We start from the raw sequence: 12,545 nt of genomic DNA, 5'->3' as shown, positions 1-12,545 counted from the left end.
CACCTGCAAGGAGTTTGGTTTAGTGGATTGAAATCTCAAGTGGTGTGCTTGGGGAGTGGACGTAGGTCAGGTGGACCAAACCACGATAAATCGCTGAGTTTGAATCTCTCTCTATCTCTTTATTATTGTTCCAATATTTATATTGTTTGCATTATACTGCATTTTATATTGTTCTAAATTCTTAATTCAGTATAATTTTTATTAAAAGAAAAGTTTGCCATCAACCCTATTCACCCCCCTCTAGGGTTGATTATCTGGGCAACACATTTTATCGAAATATTCCTATAATACCCTTACCACGTGTCATATATTCAATTTAAAAATAATAAAAATTAAAAAAATTAAAAAATTAAATTAAAAATTAAAAAAATAATAATAATATATATAAGGGGTTACTCAAGCCACCCCATGCCGGTCTGGGGTGGCAAAACCACCCCCGTGGCCCTTGTGGGGTAGCTGGGGTGGTTCGGCCACCCCACAAAGTCAAAGAAAAAGGCAAAAAAGAAAAAAAAAAAAAAAGATTGAGAGTTTGGCCTTTAGAGATGGCTGAACCACCCCCGGGCCAAACAGGGGTGGCTCATGCTCTTGGGGATGGTTTCAGACACCCCCATTTTACTATTTGGGGGTGGCTAATTTTTTAACTTTTTTTTTTTTTTTTTAATATTTTTAATTTTTAATTTAACTTTTATTATTTTTAACTGAATATATGACACATGACAATGGTATTATAGGAATATTTCAACAAAATGGGTCTTCTTGGCACTCTTTGATAGTTTATGGTGCCATAGTACGAGGGTTGGTAGTTTAAAGGGCTACTTAAAAACTAGCTGGTAGTTTGGGGGCTTAAATGTAGTTTTCCCTAAAAAATAATGTTTAGTATAAAGTAAATTTCATTTTGTACAAATTCACATAAAATGAATTATATGTAGCTCAACACAAAATATTTCATTCGTTTGTAGAAATATATATAAAATATAAAATAAAATAATATGAAAGAGAAGAAAGAGAGAGAGAGAGAGAGCGCGCGGAAGCGGAAAGAGATATATGGGCTACATCTTGATTGAATTGTATTTTATTCACTATATTAAGGATGCGTTTGGGATTGCGATTTCGTAGACAATAAGTGCGATTTTAAACCAAATCGCAGAACATAAATCATTTGGGAACTGTGTTTTTAAAAAATGCGATTTGAAAACGTAGAAAATCTGCTTTTTCAAATCGCAGGTAAGATGATACTTTTTTAAAAATGCAGAATTGTAAAGGCTAATTTGTGATTTTAAATGCTAAACTGCGATTTTGCCAAATGCTTAACTGCGTTTTTAAAAATCACACATTTTAAAATCGTGATTTTAAATCGCACTTTTTGAAATTGCAAACCCAAACAGACCCTAAATTGTATTGCAATGCTCTCAATTTATAAAGAGACTCGGAGTGATGAACAAGTAAATCTAAAGTAAACTTAAACTAATTAAAGAAGGGAATAAACCCTACAGGGAAATAGAATAATGAGGAATATAAAGTGGTACTGTCAAACCTAAATGAGAAATATTTTTATAAGAAAATAAACTAACGTAATATGAAATATATATTCTAACATCCCCCTCAAATTTAAGGTGTAAGCTTCTGGAAGCTTGAGTTTGGAAAGAGTATGAATTAAAGGCTACCTAAGTAGGTGGTTGGAGCAAGGTAGTATTGTGCGAGAAAGGTTGACAGTGGCAACCGGAGAAATGCCAGAGAATGAATACAAGTCTCACTAAAAAATTCGATGAAGGGCCAAGCCGCATTATGCTAGGGTTCATCAGTGAACTGGATCGTGGATTACAACAAAACTGGTTCGAATACATCAAACAATTAATAGTGACAAGACAATCAATCAAGTGTAAATTACAACATGAAACCTATCATCTTTCTTTTTCTTTTTCTGACTTAGGATTTAAAACGAATCAACCCTACTCACTTTATGATATAGATTTCAATCTACACCTCAACATAAAATTTTTCAAATATCAATATTTCCTTTAAGTAATCAATCCCTTGGTTGTCAGAGAATTCCTGTCTCCAAACTTTAACTAGCAAATCTATTGCGTAAATAACCTCAAAATCCACTGACCAAATCATTCCTCATGTATGTAATATACAATTATCTTTATCTGGTCTTAGCAATATAAAATCAAATGCTTGAATGATCATTAGTCCATTCCACAAAATATTGTAGTCCTCTTTGTGAGCTCAATATGTTTCATCGATCACATTTAATCAATCTTATCAAAGATGCTGTAAGGAAATAATATATTTTTTTTCCATGTTTCTTTCTATTCAAGATCTTATTATTTCCTTAAAATTTTATATAGTACCATGATCTTTTTCTTATTCTTGCATAAGTACTATCATCCTCAAGAGGTAAAACAATTAGATTCTTAACATCAATCCAATCTTAACTTATGTAGTTAATCAATCCTCAAATCTAATAACTAAATTGCCTATCCATAAAATAAGGATTTCTCTAAGATAATTGTTCTAAGTGTATCACATATCCATCTCTTTATATCAATTAACTTAGGTTCTTAGCGCACTAGAAAACCTCAATAATTCACTAAATGATGGATCTTAACTTTACAAATATCACCAAATTATTTAATCAACGTCTTCTCTTTTTATCATATGCATCCTAAAAAATAATACTGGATATCAAATCATCCTAATCATGAAATCATTCTTATTTTCACACCTCAAACTCTCCATTCATCTTATACTGAGATTGTCATCTGGGTGGAAGTCTTTATGCACTAAAATGTCTAGATCTGTTAAATCTTATAAAAGAATATTTATTCAACTCCTTTTTAATTCCTTTCAAATAATAATCCAATATTCTATCACTTATCCAATAGTTGAAAGAGACCAAATGAATATTACCATTCATAAAATCGCAATGCTAAACTTAGAGGTCACATATATATAAACAGAAGGTATTTTTTTATTTACATCATTTAAAGTAATACTATGGGATATTCTATGAAGAGCACACTGCCATAACACATATAATATAGATATATCATTTTATAAATATTGTAATAACATTAAAAGCTCATATTCATAAAAGCATAGATAATCATACTTAAAAAATCCTAACTGTAAACAATAGTTAACAATCTTATGAAAATTCATACGATTCATATAAAGTCTTTTATAAAATTTATAAAGCACTTATTACCTATAGCTCTTGTATTATCTTTGAATTTCTAGGGTCAATTCTGTTAGTCATTAGAGTAATAGTACTCTGTGACTTACCTAAGTCATGATAAAAATATTAAACTCTAATTGATCTTAAGAGCAAACTTCTCTAATACCATATTGTAACGCCCTGCCTTTCACAAAAAGGCGTAAGTGGTTATATCTAATAAGCCACGTGACATTACTACATTAGAGACGATAAAATCTCGCAATGGATTTTTTTTTTCTAAAGACGTAGGAGTCAATAAACATAACACATTGAGTTGACTGAATTACCTCAAAATGAATAACTATGAACAATGTGTTCTTAAATAATAAATACATACTAAAGTAGTAACATATGTGCTACATACGACACTGGTACTACGTCACCATAATGTTAATACATTATAAACCAAACTGTAAAAAATACGACATATTAAAAGAAACACACAAAAGATAGACTAAATGAGATAGTCTATCATGCAAAAGAGGCAATAGGTAGCCTTATCTACATGTATCAGTATCGGTACAAAGATCCTAACTGTCCTGATCTTTCTCCTTTCATTCTTGCATATCATTTACAAGATCGTTGATAACTCTACAATCTCATACTATAATTGTGTGAGTCAATTGTTTCAATAATATAATGGTTACCGATTTATTTAAAAGCACATAATGCAATGATATGATATAATCATAGTTTTATATGCAGAATCTTATTTATTTTCTTCTTGCACTCATCTCATGATAGCCTTAGTTTGGTTAACGGTTTATAGGAGCCGTAGCTCTCCTTGCCATTTGCCGTAAGATTTAATCCACGGTCTTATTAATAAAGCTTATTTGTTTGGCGGCACAGGCAGCAATGACTTTCCCATGCCGTTGGTAATCCTGTGCAGATCGGCCACCTGCCACCCACCGTTCGTCACCGCGTCGACGCTGAGCCGCCACCGACAACTAGCGGCCAATAGGCGGTACAGATTTTGCCTACCAACATCGGTTCGGTTGGTAGGCTAAATGGATTTCAGAAAGTCGGTTTTCACACCGACCAAACCGACAATCTTATTTTCGTAAAAATAAAATAAAATTATATAATAAAATGACACCGTTTTTCATTTACAAAAAGTAAAACACATGCCTTCTTAGTTTAGAAGTTCTCATTGAATTGAATCAGAACTTTCCTCGCCGTATCCTATATATTCATCACTTAGAAAAAACTCAAAAACCTAACCTAACCTAAAACTTTCATAAACACGCCTTCTTCATTCTTCCATTCTCTCTTGCTGTTGCCAAACTCTGAAACTCATTCTCTCTCAATCTCTTGCCGAGCCGTGACGTAGTTTGAAGGTAAACTTAACATAAGCCTTTCTTCTTTTATGCTATATTTCTTCTTCTTCTTCTTCTTCTTCTTCTTTTTCTTTTCTTCCTTTTTTTTTTTTTATTTTTTTTTTATTTTTTAAGTTTTATGTCTTATTTCTTATTTACGTGTATTTGGTATTGAATTAAAAGTTTAACTATGCACACTTTTTAAGACTGACACGTCTTAGGCGTAGGGCTTGAGCTTTGAAAAAACGATTCAGGAGAACACGTCTTAGTCTAGGGCTTCAGAACACATGGCCATGTGAGAACATGTCTTTTTTCGTCTTTTTTTTTTCTTTTAAAAAAAAAGAAAAAAAAAAAGGTGAGAACACGTCAACAGCAGCAATGTCAATAGCAGCAATGTCATGCCCTAGACTAAGACGTGTTCTCCTGATCATTAGGCGACCATAGAAAAGAGATGGATTATATATTGAAAAGTCTGCGCTAAACTTGTCAGTGCATCAATGTTTTACTCTAAAAATCCACTGTTTCTCGTCCATGTTTCTTGTATTTTACTTTTCTTTTCTTTTAATAATACATGAGCATCATACACTAGACTGACACACCATTGTCTTTGGAGCTGTTCGACATGGGCATCAACTCAATCACTGGACTCTGGATGCGTGCAAGTCTCAATTCTCAAAGTATTTCTACTTTCCACCCAATGTCAATCACTCATGCAGTGTGTCGAATTGTCAATCTCAATTTTTCTTTTTTCTTTTTCTTTTTTGGTCATGAACTAACTATGAACTAACCATGGCTTTGTGTTAGAAGGCTTAAAGCAGTACATCTTGTGATATTGTGTTAAAAGGCTTAAATATTCTTAATTTATTGTTAACCCATGGCTTTGTGTTAAAGCAGTACGACATGTTCTAGCAATAAATATTGTTAATCAATATTGATCTAATGATTTTTTTTTATTATTTATTTAGCTTTTATTTTATAGCTTATTTTAATGATTTTCTAGTGCATCATGTTTCCCTGTGTACTTAACTGCGCTTTACATTTTTTAATGATATTTTTCTTACTTATAAAAAAAAAAAAAAAAATAGTGTGTCAGGTTTGTTCACCATAATAAAGAATACTATTAATTTTTAGTTGTTAATCAATTATAGATGGATTCACCTCTAAGCACACCTTCATTGGGTAGTGCTTCTTGTCATCTATCTTTTCCTCTGAACGCTCTAGTGACTCCCACAGAGATTGAGGATGTAGAAACATTTGTTGCTGCATCTATGCCAGTTGGTGGTCATGTTCATGGTGGACGACCATTACTCCCTAGGAAAAAAAGAAATGTTTCAAACAAATCTACAGCCTGGGACCATTTCATTAGAGATAAAAGTACCCCTGATGATGATCCCGTGGCACATTGCAATTATTGTGGTACTCCCTATAAATGTCACCTAAAAATCAATGGCACCTCATCTATGTTGTATCATGTGAACTCATGCCAAAAGTACAAGAGTCTAAAATCTAAATAGGATAGGTCTCAATCTAAGTTCACTTTTGGGGCCGGGCAAGGCGGTAGTGGTAACAACCTCATGATTGCCAAGTATTCTGAGAAGGTTATTAGGGAGGCACTTTGTGAAATGATTATTGTTGATGAAATGTCTTTTATGACCGTGGAGGGAAAGGGATTTCAGAAATTATTCAAGGTTCTTGAGCCTCGATTTAAGGTTCCTTCTTGATATACAATGATGAAAGATTGTCTCAAACTGTATATGAGGGATAAAAACATATTGAAGAACACATTTTTTACGATTGATCAAAGGGTTTGCTTGACCACTAACACGTGGACTTTAATTCAAAATATGAATTATATGTATATCAGTAGACATTTCATTGATACTAATTGGAAATATCACAAAAGGATATTAGCATTTCGTCAAGTGGCAGATCATAAGGGGCAAAAAATTGTAAGAGAATTAGAAGAGTGTTTGGTTGAATGGGGTATTCATAGGATATTGACAATATCAGTTGACAATGCAAGTGCTAATGATACTGCAATTGATTGGTTTAAAAAAAGAACTGTGGCCAATAAGGAAGTTGTTTGTCGTCATGAGTTTATTCATTTGAGGTGTTCTGCATATATTCTTAATCTAATTATGCATGAGGGTTTGAAAAATGTTGGCGATTCAATCATAAAGATCCAAAATATGGTGAAGTATGTGAAGTCTTCCCCCAAAGATTGGCCCTCTTTTAGTCTTGTGCAGAAAGAAAAAACATTGAGTGCAATGCTTCCTTGACACTTGATGTTCTCACTAGATGGAACCCCACTCATACCATGTTGGAGGTGGCAGAGAAGTACCAAAGGGCATTTGAACTTATGATAGACGAAGATGGACATTTTTTAAACTATTTGTACTAGGATGGTGCAGAAAAAAGGGGTTGGGTTCTCCGACAGATGATGATTGGTATAATATCCGTCACTTTATTAAGTTCTTGCAAGTATTTTATGATGTCACAATGCAAATCTCTAGTTCCTTGCATTCAACTTCCAACTTATATTTCGATGTACTTTGATCTGTTTATTCATGTTTGACAAAATATTCTGAAAGTAGTGATTCGTTGTTGAATACCATGGCGAACAGAATGAAAGTGAAATATGATAATTATTGGGGAGATGTTGAAAAGATTAACCCGTTGTTATTTGTGGCTAGTTTGCTTGATCCATGTTACAAGATGGTTGGTTTGGAATATTGGTTCCGGCTTACTTTTGGGGCTGAGAAAGCGGAAAGAACTGACTCTTAACTGAAGTGGGTATTGGGTCGGTTATATGAGCACTACACATGTGGTTCTAAAAATGTTGGAAGTGGGTCTATATTATCAAATGATGAAGTGCGGAGTGTTACAACATTAGTTGTTCTAGGTCTAGAACTACTTTTTTACAGAATTTTTATTCATTTCGGGCATCTAGAAATTTGATGCAATATAAGACAGAAATAGAACAATATTTTTTGGAGGATGTTGAGACACCTAGTGAAAACTTTGATATTTTAATATGGTGGAAGGTAAATTTGACAAAGTTTCTAGTCCTCGCTGAGACAGCGCGAGATGTATTGGCAATTCCAATTACCACGGTTGCTTCCAAGTCAGCATTTAGCACTGGGGGTCGCGTGATAGATCCTTATCGGAGTTTTTTGGCTCCAAAAACAGTTGAGGCTCTTGTATATACTCAAAATTGGTTGAGATCTTCTCCCATTAGTGCACATGAGTCATACTTGTCTAACGTTGAAGATGAAGAGAGGTACAAGCTTGACTCAGGTAATGGTAACAAAATAAATTTCATATTTTGTTAATTGTTTCAATAATTCATTGATTTTATTAATTCTTTAAATAATTTTTTGTGGTAGAAATAATGTCCAATTCCATCACATATGACGCAGATTAAGGCTTGGAGGATGTACTTTGTCGAATGATGTATTTTTTTAGGTAATGGTATCTTTTTTTTTAGCATATTTTTATTTTACTTAATATTTAGTTTGTATCATTTTTTGATTGATCACTGTGCTTATGTTTTGATTTTTTTTTTTTTTTTTTTATCATTGCAGGTATTGATTGAAAGGAATAGAATGTTGTTTAGTTTAAATTGAAAATTGAAGTGATCAAATCGAATGTTGCTATTTACTATTTAATATGGGCACTAAAGTTTTTATTTTGTGTTTTGAGAAGTATGGATAATAAAGTTAAGTTTAATTGTTATATAGTATATTTTGTATTATTTAGAATGTGTTTTTGATTTTTAGTATTATTTTTAAAGTGATGTTTTTTTTCATGATAACTGTATGGCTTGGTTAGTTGGTTCTTATGAATACTGTTTGTGCCTTTTTTCAAACTCAAGAACCTGATTTTCACATGTATACTTTTAAAATCTAAGTGAAAATTGTAACGCCCCAAATTTGAGCCTGCAAATTCGTAAGCAGAAACCTCCGGTTTCCACGTGACATTACTACATCAGAGATAAACTCTCGCAGCGGAATATATATTTTTTCTTCTAAAGACGTAGGAATTGATAGCATAACACATTAGAGCTGACTGAAATACCTTGATACGTTTATTAAAAGTTACTTAGGTTTATCTTTACATGCCATATGCACACTAGGTGCATCAAAATTAGTGCCACAGGCAGCACATAAGCATATAACATAAAACATGTCAAACATGACATTGTTATAAATATTTACATGCCATAAAACAAAACACATATAAGCGCAACTAGTAATTTCTAAGTTAGCACATGATAGTTCGTTGATGGTTTCAAAAACCATCAAAACTGGCATATGGGTCCATGCCTTCACTCTCCAGATCTGCATCAGTAACTATGCAAATATGACGTCATCATATTTACATAGACAAACAAGTGAGTCATCCATTTTCATATCTAAGTTACCATCAGATTAATAACAGTTCATAAATAATATAAATGCAAGAGTTGTATGAATATGCATCGTAGTAACCATTTAGTTTGTGTTTTATGATCATCTTACTTCAAACCTCTTGTTCTTAGGTATCCAAACCCGTTCATGTCCTTTGCCTCACACTTAAAGTCTTACCTGTTTGCACTGGAATCCTATCGGTCCCAACATTAGTTATATATTAGGACTTCGGACACCCCTGGGTCACTATGAACCCCCTGGATCCACTGACTAGCCTTCCTTCCACTTGCTACTACATCAGCTTGTTGATGGCTATCTCATCAGCCGTTATATTAATTGGACACAACATGCAATGCATGAACAACCACATGCAATAAACACACACCACACAGTCCTAATGAAACATATAATCATTCCTCAGTAAGTACATCCATACTTACTCTCCTTGGTGTAGTTTCTTAGCTCCTTTTCTGTAACAAATATATACAAAGAAGATGATATATACATCAGACCTTTTTCCAATATTAAAAATGTGTATATTTTTACATCACTTTACTCATTGTTTTTAGTTATCAATTAAAAGGTAATTACTTCAACATGAATCCTACAACGATTCATTGAGAAAATATTACAACGTTTCATGTTTAAGCACCGAAACGCAGCATAATGCTCTTGGTAATATAACACTTAAACATGAATCCTAACAGAATAATATTTTGATGTAAAGGGATAGGGAAATTAGCGGCACAGCCACTTTGTAGGATTGCATTTTAAAGTAAATAAATACGGGGGTTGTTAAACCAACTCCGTAGTAACGCAATAAATAAACAAGTAATGAAATCAAATAGTAAGGAAGAAGTGTCAAGATTTACTTACCAATTTGATTTGGAGAGAAAAATAGCTTCAAGAACACCAAAGTTGTTGTGTGGTAGAAGGAGAGAAAAAAGGGAGAGAAAACCAAAGCAAAAGCTTTCTTGAAAGTTGTCTAGGATTTGTGTGGAAAAACAAAGGGCCTTGCATGCTTATTTATAGGAGGAAAGCAGGGGTATTTAGGTCCAAAATGTAATAAAAGAATTAGCTTATTGGATAATGTCTTGCAAATTTGGATTTTAGAATTTTCGTCCAACTAGAGGGCAGCCTACTCCGATTAATGTGACATTTTGAGGGTAGATAGAGGACTTCATGAAAAACATTTTCTCTTTTTGGTTCGTCCCATTTCGAGTTCGTTTTGACTTAGTTCCAATCAAGTCAAAGTTTCTGTCTATAAAGTCAAAATATCTTTTATCCATTTTCTGCGTTCACACTTACTTTATTGATTTTTCTTTCTTGTCATGATTACTCTTGAGATATCCTATCATTTCATCATTACTTTTGTTTTTTATACATAAATGTTTCTAGAAGCATGAAGATATTTTTCTTGACAGTTTTTCGTTTAATATCGACAGTTGGGTTATTTAGGCTCGGGTCAAAAAGTCAACTAGTGGACTTTTTACTAACTTTTGCCACATGATAGATCTTTCTTTTGTAAGCACAATGGTTTTTGAATTATCTAAATCTGAGTCTGTTTGACCTGTTTTTGGTTTAATCAAAGTTTAAAGTTTAAATGTTACTTTTAGGTTTTAAAGGGTTTTTAGGTTTTGATCTTTTAATTTTTCGAAACAACTTTAGGTTTGCTTATAAAAACATGTGGATATTGTCTCCTCAACAATATCAATGATTTCTTAAGAGCTTGAAATTACTGGGCGTTACAAAAATCATGTGCTTCAAAGATGTACGTTAATTTAAAGCTAATGGAGGAAATTTTGTAGAAAACGTTATTAATAGCACAAATTATTGCATAGGGTGGCATGTGTGCCGATTATTAAGTATTAAGATTTGAGGGTAAGTAATGTCGCCCAGGATAAAAATTTTGTTACAAAAAAACCTTTTTAGCTGTACCGCATTTCTGATGCACATTATCATAAAAGTATTCCCTTGATTGACAAGCTTAGTGTTGGCATGGGAAGGGAAGGTTTAGGTCATTGACCCAGCATGTTAGTTTTTGATTGGCTGCATTTTGTTGATAAAACCACCATCATGTATTGTTGCTGATTTCACAGGGATGCCGTATCAGTTCAGAGTCTTCAAATATTCAGAGTTTATTTCTCTGATATGGAAAGGGCCTTATTATGACAAGATCAGTGTCACAAGTGTCAAGAAGGAATTTCCGGACTCCAAGAAGACTCTGCAAAGTTTACAGCTCAGCAAAAGTCGGATCTCAAGTTTATCGTCCAAACGGCCTAGTGAAACACCTGGACACTCATTAGTCAGCAACATAAACAATGATACTTGTTATACAGGGATGCTGTTTTATTCAGAGTCTACACTTCAATTATGAGCTTCAAGAAGACTCTGTACAGAATTCAAAATAGTCAGTTCAGTTCCCTTGCATCCGTTCGGACGATGTGGTATTCCGTCCTCTAGCTTGAATCCATCGAGACGTTTCAGCAGCACGTCCAAACGCCACTCAGTGTTCAATCAGCTATGGGATTTCTTTCCAAAATACAGATATGGAAAGACAACTGCAACTGTCCGGACGATGTGGATTCCCGTCCGAATGTGCTCATCTATAAGGCAAGTCGCGCATTCAAAATTCAAACGTCCGGATGACGGTCTTCATAGTCCGGACGCGCGAGCTTCATATATAGAAATTACGTGCATCAAATTCACCGTTCGGACGACAGATGTGATGGTTCGGATGCCCCAAGCCTTGATATGGAAATTGCGTGCAGCTAAAGTGTAACCGTTCAGACGACAGGTCAACACCGTCCGGACGCGGCTCAATTCAGGAAAGAATTTTAGTGAAATTTGGAAAGCCGATCGCACAGTTGTCCATCTGGACGCCTCTTGTCTACCGTCTGGACGACACCTAGGTATTTTCAAGCCAGACGCTCATTTGAACCTGCAGCTTATAAATAAAGGCCCCTAGGCTTGAGAATTGTAAGAATTCGGTATTGAATTTCGTAGAGCTTAGAGAGTTATATTTTAGAGTTATTGTGGTGAGTTGATCTCTATCAAGCAGCTGTCGTTGTGTGCTGTTGCTGTGTTGAATTTAAGTCTATCTTAGGGGTTAGCTCTAAGGTAAAGGATTTCATTGAAGACCCCTTCAGGTAGGAGACCTAGTTGGGAGGCGTTCGTGTTGGGTTACACGTCAAAGTTCAAGGTACGACCACTGCATCAGGGGTATGTCAGTGCTACTGCTTTGTAACTAGCTTTGTCTTCTGAATAATGGATATCCTGGGTTTGACTGCCTCGGAGTGGTTTTTCTCTTAATTGAGTTTCCACTTCGTCAACAAAATATTTGTCTCCTCTAATTTCCGTATTTAATATTTTGTTGCACACTGTTCACACACTTGTTAAATTAGAAGTTGTCTATTTTTCAATTGGTATCAGAGCGGGTACACTCCGTTTAAAGGATTTAATTCCTGAGTACGATCCTTATCTTTTTCTGACTTCTATTTTTTTATTACACCTTTTATCATGGATTTCTCTTAGTTATCTGAAGAAAATAATGATATTGAGCTCTCTAAAGTTTTTTCTAAATTGGATAAAATTGTTTCT

At 34.0% G+C, this 12,545-nt stretch overlaps 1 pseudogene; it reads left to right on the top strand.

The window, feature by feature from the left end:
- LOC133876168 (uncharacterized) overlaps positions 1–6,257 on the top strand; it is a 13,686-nt pseudogene extending 7,429 nt beyond the window's left edge.
- The last annotated feature ends 6,288 nt before the right edge of the window (positions 6,258–12,545 follow it).

The sequence above is a fragment of the Alnus glutinosa genome, chromosome 8 (assembly GCF_958979055.1).
Source record: "Alnus glutinosa chromosome 8, dhAlnGlut1.1, whole genome shotgun sequence".
Classification (NCBI taxonomy): domain Eukaryota; kingdom Viridiplantae; phylum Streptophyta; class Magnoliopsida; order Fagales; family Betulaceae; genus Alnus; species Alnus glutinosa.
Note: the sequence above shows the minus strand (reverse complement) of the source record. Positions and strands in the feature narration are given on the sequence as shown.